This window comes from Salmo trutta, chromosome 20, assembly GCF_901001165.1.
Source record: "Salmo trutta chromosome 20, fSalTru1.1, whole genome shotgun sequence".
Taxonomy (NCBI): Eukaryota; Metazoa; Chordata; class Actinopteri; order Salmoniformes; family Salmonidae; genus Salmo; species Salmo trutta.
In genome coordinates, this window is record NC_042976.1 from 34,640,571 (window position 1) to 34,658,829 (window position 18,259).

The window sequence follows — 18,259 nt, forward strand, 5'->3', positions numbered from 1 at the left end:
AATCAAAGCAGAGATACCCTTCAGGACAGCAGGTAACCTAGAGGTTAAGAGTGTTGGGCAAGTAACCAAATGGTTGCTGGTTCGAGTCCCCAGGCTAACTAAGTGGAAAATCCATTGATGTGCCCTTGAAAAAGTGTCCACATCAACTTCAACCTTATTGCTCTGGCTAAGCATGTCTGCTACATGATTAAGATGCAATAAAGAAAACTCCTATATGCTTCCTACATCCCAGTTGTTACATAACAGACCTTAAACTGATGACTAAACACTTAACTTCTTGAGAAGGTATCACCAATGTGCTATTGAACATGTGTCTAAGGAAAAGAAGGCATGTACAGTAAATCTATGTAAATGGGCAGCATTGTGGGCTACAGTCAATCTCACTACAAGGCTACTACTAGCCTACTACAGTAGGCTATTCTGTGGTGGATGCTCATCTGGATTAGCCTGATGACACACTAAATTCGTTCACTATATACATCATTGAAGTCATTTGTGGTGATGGGCATTGAACAAAACAAAGTCGTCAGCGATTGGATCGTCTCTAACCAATCAGAGTATCAAAGCCAATGACGAATTTTAAAACTGGGCTTTACCCATGTCTGTTCTGGCTCAACCCATCAGTTTTTGGACCAGTCAGACGACCCCGAATATTTTTGCATTAGGTGAAGGGTCAGGGAAGTACTCAGATCCAGACGCATTGGTTGCCGCTTAAATTAGGTTTAAAGGTTAATAATAATTATGAATTTGTGGCTGTGGTAACTAGTGAAGATCAGACTCAGAGACTTATTGCAAAGAAAGAACTAAACCCCGTGGGCGTGGCGTAGCGTTTAGCTGGAGCAAGGAGTCTGTGTAGCCAGGCAACATCTGGATGCTTGAGTGAGGCTGCTTCACTGCATCACGTGGTTGAAGCATCACGCAGCTGGCTGTATCGCAGCGCGTTTCCTCTATGAAGCATCATCGCGACTGCTGCGCAATTTGACTGCAAGCCTTTGCTACCGATTCCATCTAGACAGCTCTCCAAACGCACAGGTAAGAGTTCAATCCAGATAGGAAAAAGGTTCTGACCAATAATATCATACAATGTTGCAATGTTATTCGGAAAGCACAATAAAGAGCTCTAGCCGTTCTAGCCTCTGGAGTCTCCTCTTTCAAGCTGCCATTAACCACATTATCCAGTCAACAAAGTAGCCTATTTGTGTTTAATATAAAGCAGAGACAAAGGACTTGATAACATGCAGCGTTCAAATGCACATCAAAGGGTCCATGCAGGTTATCCATACAGGACGCGTGGTAGCGCTGTGTATCGCAAGATGCTCACGGTATCGATGTAGCTGAAATATAGGTTGCTGCGGAGGCGGCATAACGCTGAATTTGATGGCTTTATTTGTGTCAATAGTTTTCAATTGTGCTTAGCCTACTTAGGCCACTGAATCAATATGTAGCCAGTATGATATTCGTTCGCATAGAACAAAGGACTGAATTGTTGGATGAAAGCGCAACCTTTCAGCTTTATTATTGGGCGAATTCACTAATGACTTGAAAGTAGGTTAAGGTAGTAGTGTTTTACTTGCAGTGATGGTGTAAACGTGTACGGTGATATTTCAGTCAATACAAAATGCATTAATTATTCCCCCAATGCCCAAACTATTCATTCAATGCACCCTTCACTCTTCTATTTTGTCTCCTGGCAAACCATGAAATTGATGTTAGGATTGCCAACCTGGACTCAGGGGTAGACGTAACACAGTGAATGTTAATCTATCTCTATCCATTTAGTGTGATATGTTACATTTTGTATTCTAAAAAATGCATGGATGTCCATCATCCATTTCGCATATGTTACAAATTACAATTCATATGATATGGTAACGAAATGCTCTTTGTACAATACATTACGAATTTGAAATACGTATGACATGATGTTACAAATTCCAATTTGTTGTGGCTAACAATAGCTAGTGACTAGGTGGCTAACGTTAGCTAGGTGGCTAGGGGTTAAGGTTAGAGTTAGGGTTAAGAGTTAGGTTAAAAGGTTTAAAGTCATGGTTAGAGGAAGTATTAACTAACGTGCTAAGTTGTTGTAAAGTAGCTAAACAGCTAGCATATTTGGTTCCTTGGAAGTTGTGGGAATGTACGCTACCATTCAAAAGTTTGGGGTCACTTAGAAATGTCCTTGTTTTCCATGAAAATATACATGAAATGAATTGGAAATATAGGTAAGACGTTGACAAGGTTATAAATAATGATTTTTTTATTGAAATAATTGTGTCCTTCAAACTTGCTTTCGTCAAAGAATCCTCCATTTGCAGCAATTACAGCCTTGAAAACCTTTGGCATCCTAGTTGTTAATTTGTTGAGGGTAATCTGAAGAGATTTCACCCCATGCTTCCTGGAGCACCTCCCACAAGTTGGATTGGCTTGATGGGCACTTCTTACGTACCATACGGTCAAGCTGCTCCCACAACAGCTCAATAGGGTTGAGATCTGGTGACTGTGCTGGCCACTCCATTACAGACAGAATACCAGCTGACTGCTTCTTCCCTAAATAGTTATTGTATAGTTTGGAGCTGTGCTTTGGGTCATTGTCCTGTTGTAGGAGGAAATTGGCTCCAATTAAGCGCCGTCCACAGGGTATGGCATGGCGTTGCAAAATGCAGTGATAGCCTTCCTTCAAGATCCCTTTTACCCTTTACAAATCTCCCACTTTACCACCACCAAAGCACCCCCAGACCATTACATTGCCTCCATCGTGCTGAACAGATGGCGTCAAGCACTCCTCCAACATCTTTATTTTTTCTGCGTCTCACTAATGTTCTTCTATGTTATCCGAACACCTCAAACTTAGATTTCTGTCCATAACACTTTTTTCCAATCTTCCTCTGTCCAATGTCTGTGTTCTTTTGCCCATCTTAATCTTTTATTTTTATTGGCCAGTCTGAGATATGGCTTTTTCTTTGCAACTCTGCCTAGAAGGCCAGTATCCCGGAGTCGCCTCTTCACTGTTGAAGTTGAGACTGGTGATTTGTAAGGTACTATTTAATGAAGTTGCCAGTTGAGGACTTGTGTGGCCGCCTGTTTCTCAAACTAGACACTCTAATGTACTTGTCCTCTTGCTCAGTTGTGCACCTGGGCCTCCCACTCCTCTTTCTATTCTGGTTAAAGCCAGTTTGCGCTGTTCTGAAAAGGGTGTAGTTCACAGTGTTGTACGAGATCTTCAGTTTCTTGGCAATTTCTCACATGGAATAGCCTTAATTTCTCAGAACAAGAATAGACTGACAAGTTTCAGAAGAAATTTCTTTGTTTCTGGCCATTTTGAGCCTGTAATTGAACCCACAAATGCTTATGCTCCAGATACTCAACTAGTCTAAAGAAGGCCAGTTTTATTTCTTCTTTAATCAAAACAACAGTTTTCAGCTCTGCTAACATAATTGCAAAAGGGTTTTCTAATGATCAATTAGCCTTTTAAAATGATAGTCTTGGATTAGCTAACACAACATGCCATTGGAACACAGGAGTGATGGTTGCTGATAATGGGCCTCTGTATGCCTATGTAGATATTCCATTACAAATCAGCCGTTTTCAGCTACAATAGTCGTTTACAACATTAACAATGTCTACACTGTATTTCTGATCAATTTGATGTTATTTTAATGGACCAAAAAATTGCTTTTCTTTAAAAAACAAGGACATTTCTAAGTGACCCCAAACTTTTGAACGGTAGTGTACGTTGTTGGTATCCCATTGGTTCTGGGAAGGAAGCCATACGTTTTCTGACCGGTAAAACTGAACACTTTTTTTTACTTTCTGAGAACAGAAGTGAAAGCTTTGTTAATGTTCTAAAAACATGACTTTAAATAGAACCATGAGGAAACCTGTAGAAAACATTATGCTGAAGTACTGAAATTCACACCTAAGAAACACATTCTCAGAATGTTATGTGCTAGCTGGGTATCCTGCACCATTCCTAGAACTTGTGGGAAGGTTGTACAGTGCATTCGGAAAGTATTCAGACAGCTTGAATTTGTTTCCACATTGTTACGTTACAGCGTTATTCTAAAATTGATTAAATTGTTTTTTTCCCCCTCATCAATCTATGCACAATACCCCATAATGACAAAGGGAAAACAGGTTTTTAGAAATGTTCGCAAATGTATAAAATAAACTGATACCTTATTTACATAAGTATTCAGACCCTTTGCTATGAGAATCAAAATTGAGCTCAGGTGCATCCAGTTTCCATTGATCATCCTTGATGTTTCTACAACTTGATTGGAGTCCACTTATGGTAAATTCAATTGATTGGACATGATTTGGAAAGGCACACACCTGTCTATATAAGGTCCCACAGTTGACAGTGCATGTCAGAGCAAAACCAAGCCATGAGGTCGAAGGAATTGTCCATAGAGCACCGAGACAGCATAGTGTTGAGGCAGAGATCTGGGGAAGGGTACCAAAACATTTCTGCAGCATTGAAGGTCCCCAAAAACACAGTGGCCTCCATCATTCTTAAATGGAAAAAGTTTGGAACCACCAAGACTCTTCTTAGAGCTGGTCAGCCGGTCAAACTGAGCAATCAGGGGAGAGGGGCCTTGGTCAGGGAGGTGACCGAGAACCTGATGGTCATTCTGACAGAGCTCCAGAGTTCCTCTGTGGAGATGTGAGAACCTTCCAGAAGGACAACCATCTCTGCAACACTCCACCAATCAGGCCTTTATGGTAGAGTGGCCAGACAGAAGCCACTCCTCAGTAAAAGGCACATGATAGCCCACATGTAGTTTGCCAAAAGGCACCTAAAGGACTCTCAGACCATGAGAAAAAGTTTCTGATCTGAAGAAATCAAGATTGAACTCTTGAGCCTGAATGCTAAGCGCCACGTCTGGAGGAAACCTGGCACCATCCCTACAGTGTAGCATGGTGGTTGCAACGTCATGCTGTCAGGATGTTTTTCAGTAGCAGGGACTTGGAGACTAGTCAGGTTCGAGGGAAAGATGAACAAAGCAAAGTACAGAGAGATCCATGATGAAAAACTGCTCCAGAGCGCTCAGGACTTCAGACTGGGACGAAGGTTCACCTTCCAACAGGACAACGACCCTAAGCACACAGCCAAGACAACGTAGGAGTGGCTTCGGGACACGTCTCTAAATGTCCTTGAGTGGACCAGCCAGAGCCTGGACTTGAACCTGGTCGAACATCTCTGGAGAGACCTGAAAATAGCTGTGCAGCGAAGCTCCCAATCCAAGCTGACAGTGACTGAGAGGATCTGCAGAGAAGAATGGGAAAACTCCCCAAATATAGGTGTGCCAAGCTTGTAGCATCATACCCAAGAAAACACAAGGCTGTTATTGCTGCCACAGGTGCTTCAACAAAGTACTGAGTAAAGGGTTTGTATGCTTACGTAAATGTCATAGTTCAGTTTTTTTTATTTTTAGCAAATGGGCAAAAAATATCTAAAAACCTGTTTTTGCTTTGTCATTATGGGGTATTGTGTGTAGATTGATGAGGAGCATTTTTTATTTAAATCATTTTAGAATTAGGCTGAAACATGTTATTTTTGTTGAGAAAATAAAGGGACCTGTATACGAATGCACTGTATGCAAATAACCATTGGACAACCACGCTCTCACCAAGCTCTAAGAAACATATGACTCTCAGAACATTATGTGATAGCTGGGTAAAAACTAGTAAGTAGTTGCTAATTAGCTGAAATGCTAAAGTGGTCTATGATGAGATTCAATCATTTTTTTGCGTTGTACTCCTACCCATCCCCCCGACAACCACTCATTTCGTTTTTGTCTTAAGTAACCTTCTGTTTTATGTAACCATACCAAACGTAACATATGAGTGTGACAGATCAACGTTTACTATGTTACATCTAGTCTTTGAGACCAGGCTATCATAGCAGAGGCTAAATTGACATACCAAGTGCATGACTTAATCCTAGAAGCCTATTGATTTTGTAGAATGGGAGATGGGCAGTGTCCTGTTGTTGAAAACCACATGGCGCCTGTATTATGAGGTCTCAATTTCAATTCAGTATGCTTATCATAAAAAATTCATGCAGATTAAACAGTATCGCAATTATAGAATTATATTTAGGAAATAAGGTCTTATATTGCTTAAATACACCTAATGGCAGTGATGTAGTGGTAAAAAAGTGGGTATCAACTCCAGTGACCGATCGAGATAAGCCGAATAACCACTGATATAAACCAAAACATTTAAATTTTTTAGAACTGCATTGTTTTGTTTCCTTTTTACGCAGGTCTATAGGAAAGGCCTAATGTATATTTCTGTAGTTAAAGAGATTCTCCTGGACTTTTATATACTTTTTAGCCAGTAGTTCTGAATGTAACACTCAAGCCAAAAGTGGTCCTTGAAAATGGCGTACTACGTCACATATGTGAAGATATGTGCACCTCGTCATTGCTCTCTCTCACTTGCTCTGTTGTGTGTGCTTGATGTGCCTCTTTCTACCTGTCACTCATATGGTGAGGGTCTGAAGCTCATTGGTTGAACTCAAATTGTTAGGGGAATGGCCCGCATGGGGGAAATGTAAGGAAAATGGTGCAGCACAGCTTCCAGAAAAACAGTCACTTTCAAACTAGGGATTTCATGGCTAATTTAGTCAAGACAGTAATTCTGCTTATAGATTATGCATGTATGAACTACACATTGACACATCCAGCCCAAAGTGGGAAGTTTAAGAAATGCTTTGTAGTTGGCAAAGTTCTGAAGCATGTCTTTTAAAATGACAGAATGCACATCAGCTCATCCGTCACAAAATAGTTAATTTAGACTGGACATTAGAAACGCCCAGAAAAATAGGATGTGGATATGTTTAGAGGTTGACCGATTAATCGGAATGGGCGATTAATTAGGGCCGATTTCAAGTTTTCATAACAATCGGTAATCGGTATTTTTGGCCACCGATTTGCCACTATTTATTTATTTTTTATTATTATTATTTTTTTACACCTTTATTTAACTAGGCAAGTCAGATTAAGAACACATTCTTATTTTCAATGACGGCCTAGGAACGGGGGTTAACTGCCAAGTTCAGGGGGGATTTGGGGATTCGTTTTTGCAACCTTCTGGTTACTAGTCCAACGCTCTAACCACCTGCCTTACATTGCACTCCACGAGGAGCCTGCATGGCAGGCTGACTACCTATTACGCGAGGGCAGCAAGAAGCCAAGGTAAGTTGCTAGCTAGCATTAAACTTATCTTATAAAAAACTATCAATGTTAACATAATCACTAGTTAACTACACATGGTTGAATATATTACTAGTTTATCTAACGTGTCCTGCGTTGCATATAATCGTTGCGGTGCCTGTTAATTTCTCATTGAATCACAGACTACTTCGACAAACGGGTGTTGATTTAACAAGCGCATTTACGAAAAAAGCACTGTCGTTGCATCAATGTACCTAACCATAAACATCAATGCCTTTCTTTAAAATCAATACAGAAGTATATATTTTTAAACCTGCATATTTAATTCATATTGCCTGCTAACATGAAATTGTGTCACATCTCTAGCTTTCATTGCACGCAGAGTCAGGGTATATGCAACAGTTTGGGCCGCCTGGCTCGTTGCGAACTAATTTGCCAGAATTTTACGTAATTATGACATAACATTGAAAGTTGTGCAATGTAACAGGAATATTTAGACTTAGGGATGCCACCCGTTAGATAAAATACAGAACGGTTCCGTATTTCACTGAAAGAAAAAACGAGATGATAGTTTCCGGATTCGACCATATTAATGACCTAAGGCTCGTATTTCTGTGTGTTTATTATATTATAATTAAGTCTATGATTTGATAGAGCAGTCTGACTGAGCGGTGGTAGGCACCAGCAGGCTCGTAAGCATTCATTCAAACAGCACTTTCATGCGTTTTTCCAACAGCTCTTCGTTGTGCTTCAAGCATTGCGCTGTTTATGACTTCAAGCCTATCAACTATAATTGAATATAATTTGGGGAACGTTCCAACAGGAATCTATTCCAAAAACTTCATAAATAACAAGGTTGCCAAAAAACAACGCATACAAAGTTGTATAGCAGCAGAATAAGATACTGGGTAGGGAGTGGTCTATTTCATTGTGTTTTTCACTCATCACGTTTATTCCGAAAAATGTCTGTCCTCACTCTGGTTGCCTATGGATAAACATTAAGAATAAGCTACGTGGTGAGTTTATGCCTATTCCGCAGCTAGTTAGCTAGGTTTGTATGCGTTGCTACTTTGTATGCGTTGTTGGTTGGCAACCTTTTACTTTATGTTTTTTGGAACAGATTCCTGTTGGAAAGTTCCACAAATTATACCCACCCCGTCAAGCCTATCAACTCCCAAGATTAGGCTGGTGTAACTGATGTGAAATGGCTAGCTAGTTAGCGGGGTGCGTGCTAATAGCGTTTCAAACGTCACTCGCTCTGAGACTTGGAGTAGTTGTTCCCCTTGCTCTGCATGGGTAACGCTGCTTCGAGGGTGGCTGTTGTCGATGTGTTCCTGGTTCGAGCCCAGGTAGGAGCGAGGAGAGGGACGGAAGCTATACTGTTACACTGGCAATACTAAAGTGCCTATAAGAACATCCAATAGTCAAAGGTATATGAAATACAAATCGTATAGAGAGAAATAGTCCTATAATTCCTATAATAACTACAACCTAAAACTTCTTACCTGGGAATATTGAAGACTCATGTTAAAAGGAACCACCAGCTTTCATATGTTCCCATGTTCTGAGCAAGGAACTTAAACGTTAGCTTTCTTACATGGCACATATTGCACTTTTACTTTCTTCTCCAACACTTTGTTTTGCATTATTTAAACCAAATTGAACATGTTTCATTATTTATTTGAGGCTAAATTGATTTTATATTAAGTTAAAATAAGTGTTCATTCAGTATTGTTGTAATTGTCATTATTACAAAAAATATATAATAATAATAATAAAAAAATTAGTCCGATTAATCGGTATCGACCTTTTTTTGGTCCTCCAATAATCGGCATCGGCGGTGAAAAATCATAATCGGTCGACCTCTAATGTTTATATTGAAATGTGTTATCTTTTAAATAACATTTGTGTTCTTAGTAACTCATGTGAGCTGCACTTTAATTCAGTTGTCTGTACTGTAAACTGCTAAAAGTACAAAGGGGAGAAGGGCCCTTAGTTAATTCTAAAGTGTTGTATTATATAGCCATTTGAAGAGAAACAAGTTATAAATGGGTTTGAGGGGACCCCACATGGGGCTGGATAACAAGTTTGGGATCTACTGTACTTTTAACCTTTCTCTCTGCGTGCTTCCTCTTTCTGTTTGTCTCCTGCATTGTATCCTGCCTCACCATTATCTGTCAAACTACTTTGTGTAAAGCAAAGTTATTTTGTTATGAGAACTTATAGTAGCCTATATTTTGTCGTGTTTCGGAGGATGCATGGCTCTCGACCTTCGTCTCTCCCGAGTCCATATGGGAGTTGCGGCGATGTGTCAAGACTGTAACTAACAGTTGGATATCACGAAAAAAAGGGGTAAAAAGTAAAAAAAAAAAAAAAAAAAAGATGAATATTAGTGTTCTGAGCATTTATCAACGCTGGGAACGCAATAATGAGTGGGTAAACGATAATTAACTAAATCAAATGGTAAGTAAACTTTATTTCACAAATACAAATGTCTGCGTAAACGGCATTTACGTTTACCCTCCACTACATCCCTGTCTACTATACAGTAAAAGATACATGTTGTGCTGGAAATCTTTAATGATTTCTTCACAGCATGTTGTTACACGAGACAATAAGCACACATATTTTATGTATCAGAATCTTACCTTCCAACCAGCTAAGCCTATATTGTGAGGAAAGCAGATTTTGAGCAATTGGTTTTAATTCCTGGCCCTATGGCATTTTGCCCAGCCCGGGTCACCCTTCATAATCTCTGAAGTGGAGTCAATGATTTGAAATCGGTTACTAGACTTCTCAGGTAAATTAACCATATGTTTCATAGAGCTTGGTGAGAGCGTGGTTGTCCTATTGTTATTTTGCATACGACCTTCCTATAACTTTCTGGGAATGATGCTGGAAAGTTGCTTGGCTTTGGACCATTCAAGCAACTTGACCCAAAAAATATTTTTTCTTGGTATTTTGTTACCTTAACAGAATGTTTCCTAAAAGTTCAAACATGGTTACATTTAACTTACATTTTGGTGATGTTCTAGAAACATTTTCCAACTGGTTTGACATGGGGAATGTTCTCAAATACTTCAGAGAACGTTAAGAAACAATGTTCTTCTGTGGGAATTTCAGTACTTCAGAATGGTTTATGCAGGTTTCCTCATAGTTCTATGTAAAGTTGTGTTCTCTGAACTTTCAGAAAACATTCCATGAAAAACAGAAGGAAACATTACTAACGTTCAAAGAATGTTCAAGAATGGTATTTAATTAACAACATATACATTCCGTTTTCAGTGTCAACAAAAGTCTTTCTAACCGCTATCTTGTTAAGTATGTTCAGGTGTGTTTGCCGCACCCACTAATTGGCCACACCTGTTCCTAACGAGTGCTTGTTTCCTTTGAAATGGGGTCTGTTTGAATAGACTAAAATGAACAGCTAAAAAAACATGGCATGCTAGCTCCATCCTGGTGGCACAGTGGACTAATTCCATGGATAAACAACCAAAGATTGTAAGTTCAAATTGCACTGATGCCATCCAAAAAAGTTAAATGTGTTTGCATGATTAATGCAAATTAATTTCCATGTGTCCTATCTGTGCTTGGAGTTTAAAACAACTAACCTAAGCTGACAGTCTTATTGAAAACAATTATCAGAACGTTAACAAAACCTCCCAGGAAAACTTTCTATGAACCATAGTAAAATGTTCTCAGAACCTCCCTGCAACCAAAAGATGTACGTTACCAAAACAGGCAACATTTTCACTTCTGTTCTCAGAATGTATAAATAACTTTCTGTTTTACCGGTCAGGAAATGTATGGCTTCGTTCCCAATGGGAAACCAAAAACGTAGTTTTCACACAACTTCCAATGAACCAAATGTTCTAGCTGGGTGAGGCCTAGGGCTGCAAAATGAATTACGTTTTTATCGAAATAGCAATAGCTGTGTTATTTTGGAACGGCACTTTTTCACTTTTTAAACTTTTGATTTATTGCTCGAGTTGGAGTTCTCGTCTTTTTGCCGCTTCCCAATCCCACACACACCAAGCCCCACCCACTGTCACTAAGTCAGGCAGTTCCTCATGCTCGAGATTCGTTCTGCATGCATTGACAAAGCAGTCAACTAATTTGACTGGGGGCTTGCCTGTTTTGCATATTATTTATCCATTAATACATGTCACATATCAGTTTGCAAACAATGTAAAAAATATATATCATTGAGTTAATAAAGCCACATATACATGGTCTCTATTTTGTTTTCTTGAGTAAGGCAGCTCTAAAATGCAGGTGTTTCAGCCTAGCTCAGTGCTTTCTGTGGTGGTGTGGCAAGCAAGCAGAAAATACGGTGCGTTGCGCCATGATTGGCTCAGTGTTCTGTCACTCATGGGGACACTACGTCACCACCAAGTCTAAGGGTAGAGCTCGAAAATTGAAGCCCTATGGGTGCTGCCATAGAGTTACATTATAAGTGCATATCCAAGAAGGCTCAAGGTCATTGGCAACAGATAAAATGACATCAAATCACTTTATATCTACAGTAGCTTTGATTGAACTGACTTTCAGAATCTTAGCTAGCAGTCATCATCATGAATCAAGTCGACAATCTACTGGCAAATCCTTTTTAATCCTTGTCGTATGAAGATAAATTATAGATAAAACGTATCGGTACTTATCGGCCATCGGACATAAACATTACACAAGTTGGAAATCGCAAATTTAGCAATGACTGGTTTGGAAGGAATCAGTGGCTAACTGCAAGCATTGCAAAGCAATCATTAGCCTGCTATTCAGTGGAGTGGAGGTCTGGTCCCAAGTCTAAGATTGAGGGTCTCTTTTCCTAGTTTAAAATTATAAATATTCAACATTGGTGAATGTCAATGAAGCATGATTTGTGCCTAAAACAACTATTAACTCGGAACTGCAAAATCGGACTTTAGTGAGTTCAAGACAACTGGGAACTTGGGAAAAATGAGCTATGACTGGGAAAATACATTTTGAACTTTCATCCAACTCGGAATTGTAAATCCGGAACTCGGGCCTCTTTCTAGAGCTATGACCTGAAGATCACTGACGTCATCATGATTCAACTTTTTTTTTTGTCGAGCTCCCAGTTGTCTTGAAAGCACCATAAATCCAGAGAATGGCAGACTTTGATGACTAAATTTGCCCACGAAGGACTGCTGCGCCACCTTCTTGTTCAAGTGAGCACAGCACAACAAGGTGAGTCCAAAAATGTCTTGTATGCTGCTGCATAAATTATTTAATATGCCAGGGAGATATGTATACTGTAGCTAAGAAAGTAATACTAAGTGTATGTTGTTTATTAAGCTGTTAGTTGCCCATGTGCCTCACCCTAATAATTTGGTCTATACTCACCTCTTAATTTCGCCTAATGTTCTGACTTGGTGGTGCACATGTAGCCTATAACCCGTTCTGAGAAATATAATCATTAAATATTGTAAGAGCTTTCATTGTCTGCTTATATGCCCCCTTTATTTATCCTACGGTTCTGATTTGGTGTACAGGGAGAATGGCCCATGTTCTGAATTCTGTTGCTGTACATTTCAAAAGTGCTGAACAAATAGTTATATTGACTACGTACATCCTAGCTTGCTCATTAATGTCTTAATCGAAATTACGGATTGCCTCTTATCCGCTTGTCGTTCCCTTATGCCATAGTTTGTACATCTCAATTGTTTGTGCAAAAGCATTGTTTGTGCAAAAGCTTGTTCTTAATCCAAAAGGATAAGGCAAAGAATATTCAAAAAATGTAGTCTGAAAATGTACCTGTATATACTGAGAAAAAATATAAATGCAACATGTCAATTGTTGGTCACCAGTTTTAATGACCTGAAGTAAAAGATCCTAGAAATGTTCCATATGCACAAAAAGCTTATTTCTCTCAAATTTTGTGCACAAATTTGTTTACATACCTGTTAGTGAGCATTTCTCCTTTGCCAAGATAATCCATCCACCTGACAGGTGTGGCGTATCAAGAAGCTGATTAAACAGCACGATCATTACACAGGTGCACCTTGTGCTGGAGACAATAAAAGGACACTCTAAAATGTGCAGTTTTGTCACAAAAGACAATGCAACAGATGTCTCAAGTTTTGAGGGAGCCTGCAATTGGCATGCTGACTGCAGGAACGTCCACCAGAGCTGTTGCCAGAGAACTGAATGATATTTCTGTACCATAAGCCGCCTCGAACATCGTTTTAGAGAATTTGGCAGTACGTCCAACCAGCCTCACAACCGCAGACTATGTGAAATCGTTGCATTTACATTTTTGTTCATATTTAAATCTTCCCCATGGGAAACACTGACAAACACTTTGGTTCCTACTCTGTCACAACCATCTCCTCCCTAACTTTTGAATTCATTGTCATGCTAAACAAAACTGCATTCCAAGTGCCCACTGTATACCAGGTGTGTGTAATGATGGGGAGCAGGTGTGTGTTATGATGGTTGTCAGGACTGGTGGTTAGTAGACTGGAAAACTTGAGCGCTGGAGTAGGTGTGATAGTACCCTCGATGACGCCGGCCAAAAAAACTGCCCCGACGGCGAGGAGCGGGCCTGTCAGGACGGTGGAGATGGAAATCCCGGACGATGTTGGGGTCCAGGATGTCGACCGCTGGGACCCAACAGCGCTCCTCTGGACCATACCCCTCCCAGTCCACCAGGTACTGAAGACGAACCCCACGATTGCAGGAGTCCAGTAGGGACCTGACGGCATAGGCAGGGATACCATCAATATCCAGGGAAGGCGGAGGGGTGTCGCGGGAGACGGCATCAGCCAGGGTACCAGGAATCCCCGGCCTGAGGAGGGAAACATGAAAAGAAGGTGAGATCCAGAAGTTGGTGGGGAATTGTCAACGGTATGATACCTGGTTGACTCCCCAGAGGACTTTAAAGGGCCCCACTAACCGGTGGCTCAGCTTCCGGCAGGGCAGGCGGAGCGGGACGATCCTGGTGGAGAGCCATACGCGATCACCAGGATGACGATCTTCCTGCGCCTTCTGGCGGTGGACAGCTTGCTGGAGCCTCACGTGGGCAGTGTTCCAAACACCTAGTTGCACCAGCTGATTGTGGTGTTGGCGGAGGTGGTATACCTGTTCACCAACTGTCTGAGGACTTTTTCTTCTGCTGCTTCCATAATTAATGCGGCAGTATACACAGTGAGTCAGGAAGCAGGTGCAGAAAGTGAGTTTAGTAATAAGACGAACAAAACATGAATACCGTACTGAACATGAAAACAAACCAATACTGCCTGATGACTGAGGGCTAAATAAAGGGAAGATAATCAAGGTGTGTGTAATGATGGGGAGTAGGACTAGGCGTGACCGATAATTACATTTCTATGATTCTAACAGTTTACCCAGGTGTTTTGACCTATAATCACAAGTAAAATTGCATCCAAAATATTTGCTAAAAACAAAAAATGCAAATACATTTTTTGCCATATCGTGCAGCCCTAATGTGAATCATCCTAGTGTGTCTGCAGCAGCCCAGTAGTCTCTAAATATAGATCCATACATCAACAAATAGGATGGCTTACAGCTTGCCTAGAGTGGGCAGATATTGCCTCAACTGAGTATTCAACTACCCTACCGCTGAAGTGCTCACAAGTGACAGGATAGCATTCTCAGCTAAAAGTCGGTCTGCCGTTTTTGTTAGGCAAACTTTGTATAAACCTTGACACTTACAGTGGCCATTGTCACAAAGTAATGACAACTAAGACTTTTCAACCAGAACCTGTATTCATAAAACGTTTCAGTCTGGTAATACTGATCTAGGATCAGTTTGGTATTTCAGATCATAATGAATAATATTCTGCAGACTATGATAGCCCCAGGCAAATGTGGTGCAGATTCATGCATGTTTCATGCTTACCGACTGTCTGACACGCTTACATAGCACACAAATCCCATCCAAACTACCTTGAAATGTTTCCTCTCTAACACACTCGGCCTATTAATTGGATAAATCTGCCGTATGCACTGCCTACAATCAATCGAAGTCTAACATGGAATCAATTTGTGCCTATTAAAGCTTGTTAGTAGATCTATTGATTGTCCTAGGGCCAAGGATTTGACACAGATTGTAGACTGAGGGAGGGGTGCCTGTTCTAACATGCTGAAATTAGCAGGGCTCTACATGGCAGAAATTAGCTCAGTCTGTCTCTCAATTCCAATCCTTCATGTTGGTGGCATGAGGGAGGGTTTGCTTTGGGGAGGGTTGTGTGGGTTTTTCTGGGCACAGGGGAGGGTAGTGCATTTTTTCCCTGGTTCACATTCGCTCTTTTGTAGGTTTTACTGTATAATTTCTTCCATCCTAGCCAAATTTCCTCATCTGCTTGCATGCGCATCCTTTATATCAAGGGGTTTTGATACTTTCCAAATAGCAATATCTGATAGGCAGCGGAGAGGCCAGGTGCATCATTGTGCATGAAAGAACAGTGAAGACACGCAGCTCAAAAAACTCCCCTATTAACAATAGTGGTAGGTGGATCATTTGTCCAGGTCTGCATAGGCTAACTAGCAATCATACCACACATAAAATCATTCAAAGCTATAAAAATGTTCAATATCAAATCAAAATGTATTTGTCACACGCCGAATACCTTACTGTAAAATGCTTACTTACAAGCCCTTAGCCAACAATGCAGTTTTAAGAAAATAGAGTTAAGAAAATATTTACGAAATAAATGAAATAAAAAAAAAATAACAATAAAATAACAATAATGAGGCTATATTTATTTTCTATTTTTTTATTTCACCTTTATTTAACCAGGTAGGCTAGTTGAGAACAAGTTCTCATTTACAATTGCGACCTGGCCAAGCTAAAGCGTAGCAATTCGACACATTCAACAACACAGAGTTACACATGGAGTAAACAAAACATACAGTCAATAATACAGTAGAACAAAGGAAAACAAAAGTCTATATACATTGAGTGCAAATGAGGTAAGTTAAGGCAATAAATAGGCCATGGTGCCGAAGTAATTACAATGTAGCAATTAAACACTGGAATGGTAGACGTGCAGAAGATGAATGTGCAAGTAGAGATACTGGGGTACAAAGGAGCAAGATAAATAAATAAATACAGTATGGGGATGAGGTAGGTAGATAGATGGGCTATGTACAGGTGCAGTGATCTGTGAGCTGCTCTGACAGCTGGTGCTTAAAGTTAGTGAGGGAGATATGAGTCTCCAGCTTCAGAGAATTTTGCAGTTCATTCCAGTCATTGGCAGCAGAGAACTGGAAGGAAAGGTGGCCAAAAGAGGAATTGGCTTTGGGGGTGACCAGTGAGATATACCTGCTGGAGCGCATGCTACGAGTGGGTGCTGCTATGGTGACCAGTGAGCTGAGATAAGGCGGGGTTTTACCTAGCAGAGACTTGTAGATAACCTGTAGCCAGTGGGTTTGGCGACGAGTATGAAGCGAGGGCCAACCAACGAGAGTGTACAGGTCGCAATGGTGGGTAGTGTATGGGGCTTTGGTGACAAAACGGATGGCACTGTGACGGATGGCACTGTGATAGACTGCATCCAGTTTGTTGAGTAGTGTTGGAGGCTATTTTATAGATGGCATCACCGAAGTCGAGGATTGGTAGGATGGTCAGTTTTACAAGGGCGTGTTTGGCAGCATGAGTGAAGGATGCTTTGTTGCGGTATAGGAAGCCGATTCTAGATTTAATTTTGGATTGGAGATGCTTAATGTGAGTCTGGAAGGAGAGTTTACAGTCTAACCAGACACCCAGGTATGTGTAGTTGTCCACGTATTCTAAGTCAGTGCCGTCCAGAGTAGTGATGCTGGACGGGCGAGCAGGTGGGGGCAGTGATCGATTGAATAGCATGCATTTAGTTTTACCTGCGTTTAAGAGCAGTTGGAGGCCACGGAAGGAGAGTTGTATGGCATTGAAGCTCGTCTGAAGGTTAGTTAACACAGTGTCCAAAGAGGGGCCAGAAGTATACAGAATGGTGTTGTCTGCGTAGAGGTGGATCAGAGAATCACCAGCAGCAAGAGCAACATCATTGATGTCTACAGAGAAGAGAGTCGGCCCGAGAATTGAACCCTGTGGCACACCCATAGAGACTGCCAGAGGTCTGGACAACAGGCCCTCCGATTTGACACACTGAACTCAATCTGAGAAGTAGTTGGTAAACCAGGCAAGGCAATCATTTGAGAAACCAAGGCTGTCGAGTCTGCCAATAAGAATGTGGTGATTGACAGAGCTTTCCAATCTTTGGGAATCTCAGACAATACGAAAGAGAGGTTGGACAGGGTAGTAATAAGGGTTGCAACAATTTCGGCCGATCATTTTAGAAAGAGAGGGTCCAGATTGTCTAGACCGGCTGATTTGTATGGGTCCAGATTTTGAAGCTCTTTCAGAACATCAGCTATCTCGATTTGGGTGAAGGAGAAATGGTGGGAGCTTTGGCGGGTTGCTGTGGAGTGTGCCGGGCAGTTGACCGGGGTAGGGGTAGCCAGGTGGAAAGCATGGCCAGCTGTAGAGAAATGCTTATTGAAATTCTCAATTATAGTGGATTTATCGGTGGTAACAGTGTTTCCTAGCCTCAGAGCAGTGGGCAGCTGGGAGGAGGTGCTCTTATTCTCCATGGACTTTACAGTGTCCCAGAACTTTTTTGAGTTAGTACGGGGCTAAACAAACTAGCTATTAGCAGACCGGGGCTGGCAAGCTAGCAGTTAGCAGACCGGGTTAGCAAGCAAGCAGTTGGCAGACCAGGGCTAGCAGTTAGCAGACCGGGGCTAGCAAATTAGCCTTTGGGGGACGTCGCGATGGGGGTGTCTGTTTTTGCCTCTTCGTGCGGTGACGTCGATAGACCAGTTGGGGAATTAGTAGGGTTCCAAGCAGCTCTAGATAGCTAGCAGGCCGGTTAGCAGAATGGGCCTTCAGCGGACTTCGCGCCTGAGGGGCCTGTTGGAATCCTCGGGCAGATTATGTCGGTATTCCAGTCGTAGAGCATCGGCGGGGTTCTGTGCTCCGTACCGGCAGTAGAAGGGGTCCGGATATTGTAGCCCAGGAGTGGGCTTCGGTGGTAACACAGGAGCCCTGGCCGAGCTAGCTT

General features: G+C 41.3%; 1 protein-coding gene across 1 annotated transcript in view; it reads left to right on the forward strand.

Moving 5' to 3' along the window:
- The first annotated feature begins 816 nt into the window (after window positions 1-816).
- Window positions 817-18,259, forward strand: part of LOC115155941 (anion exchange protein 3-like) — a 112,043-nt gene continuing 94,600 nt past the window's right edge. The window contains 1 exon segment of the mRNA XM_029703048.1: window positions 817-1,032. The gene's annotated coding sequence lies outside the window, so the exon portion shown is untranslated.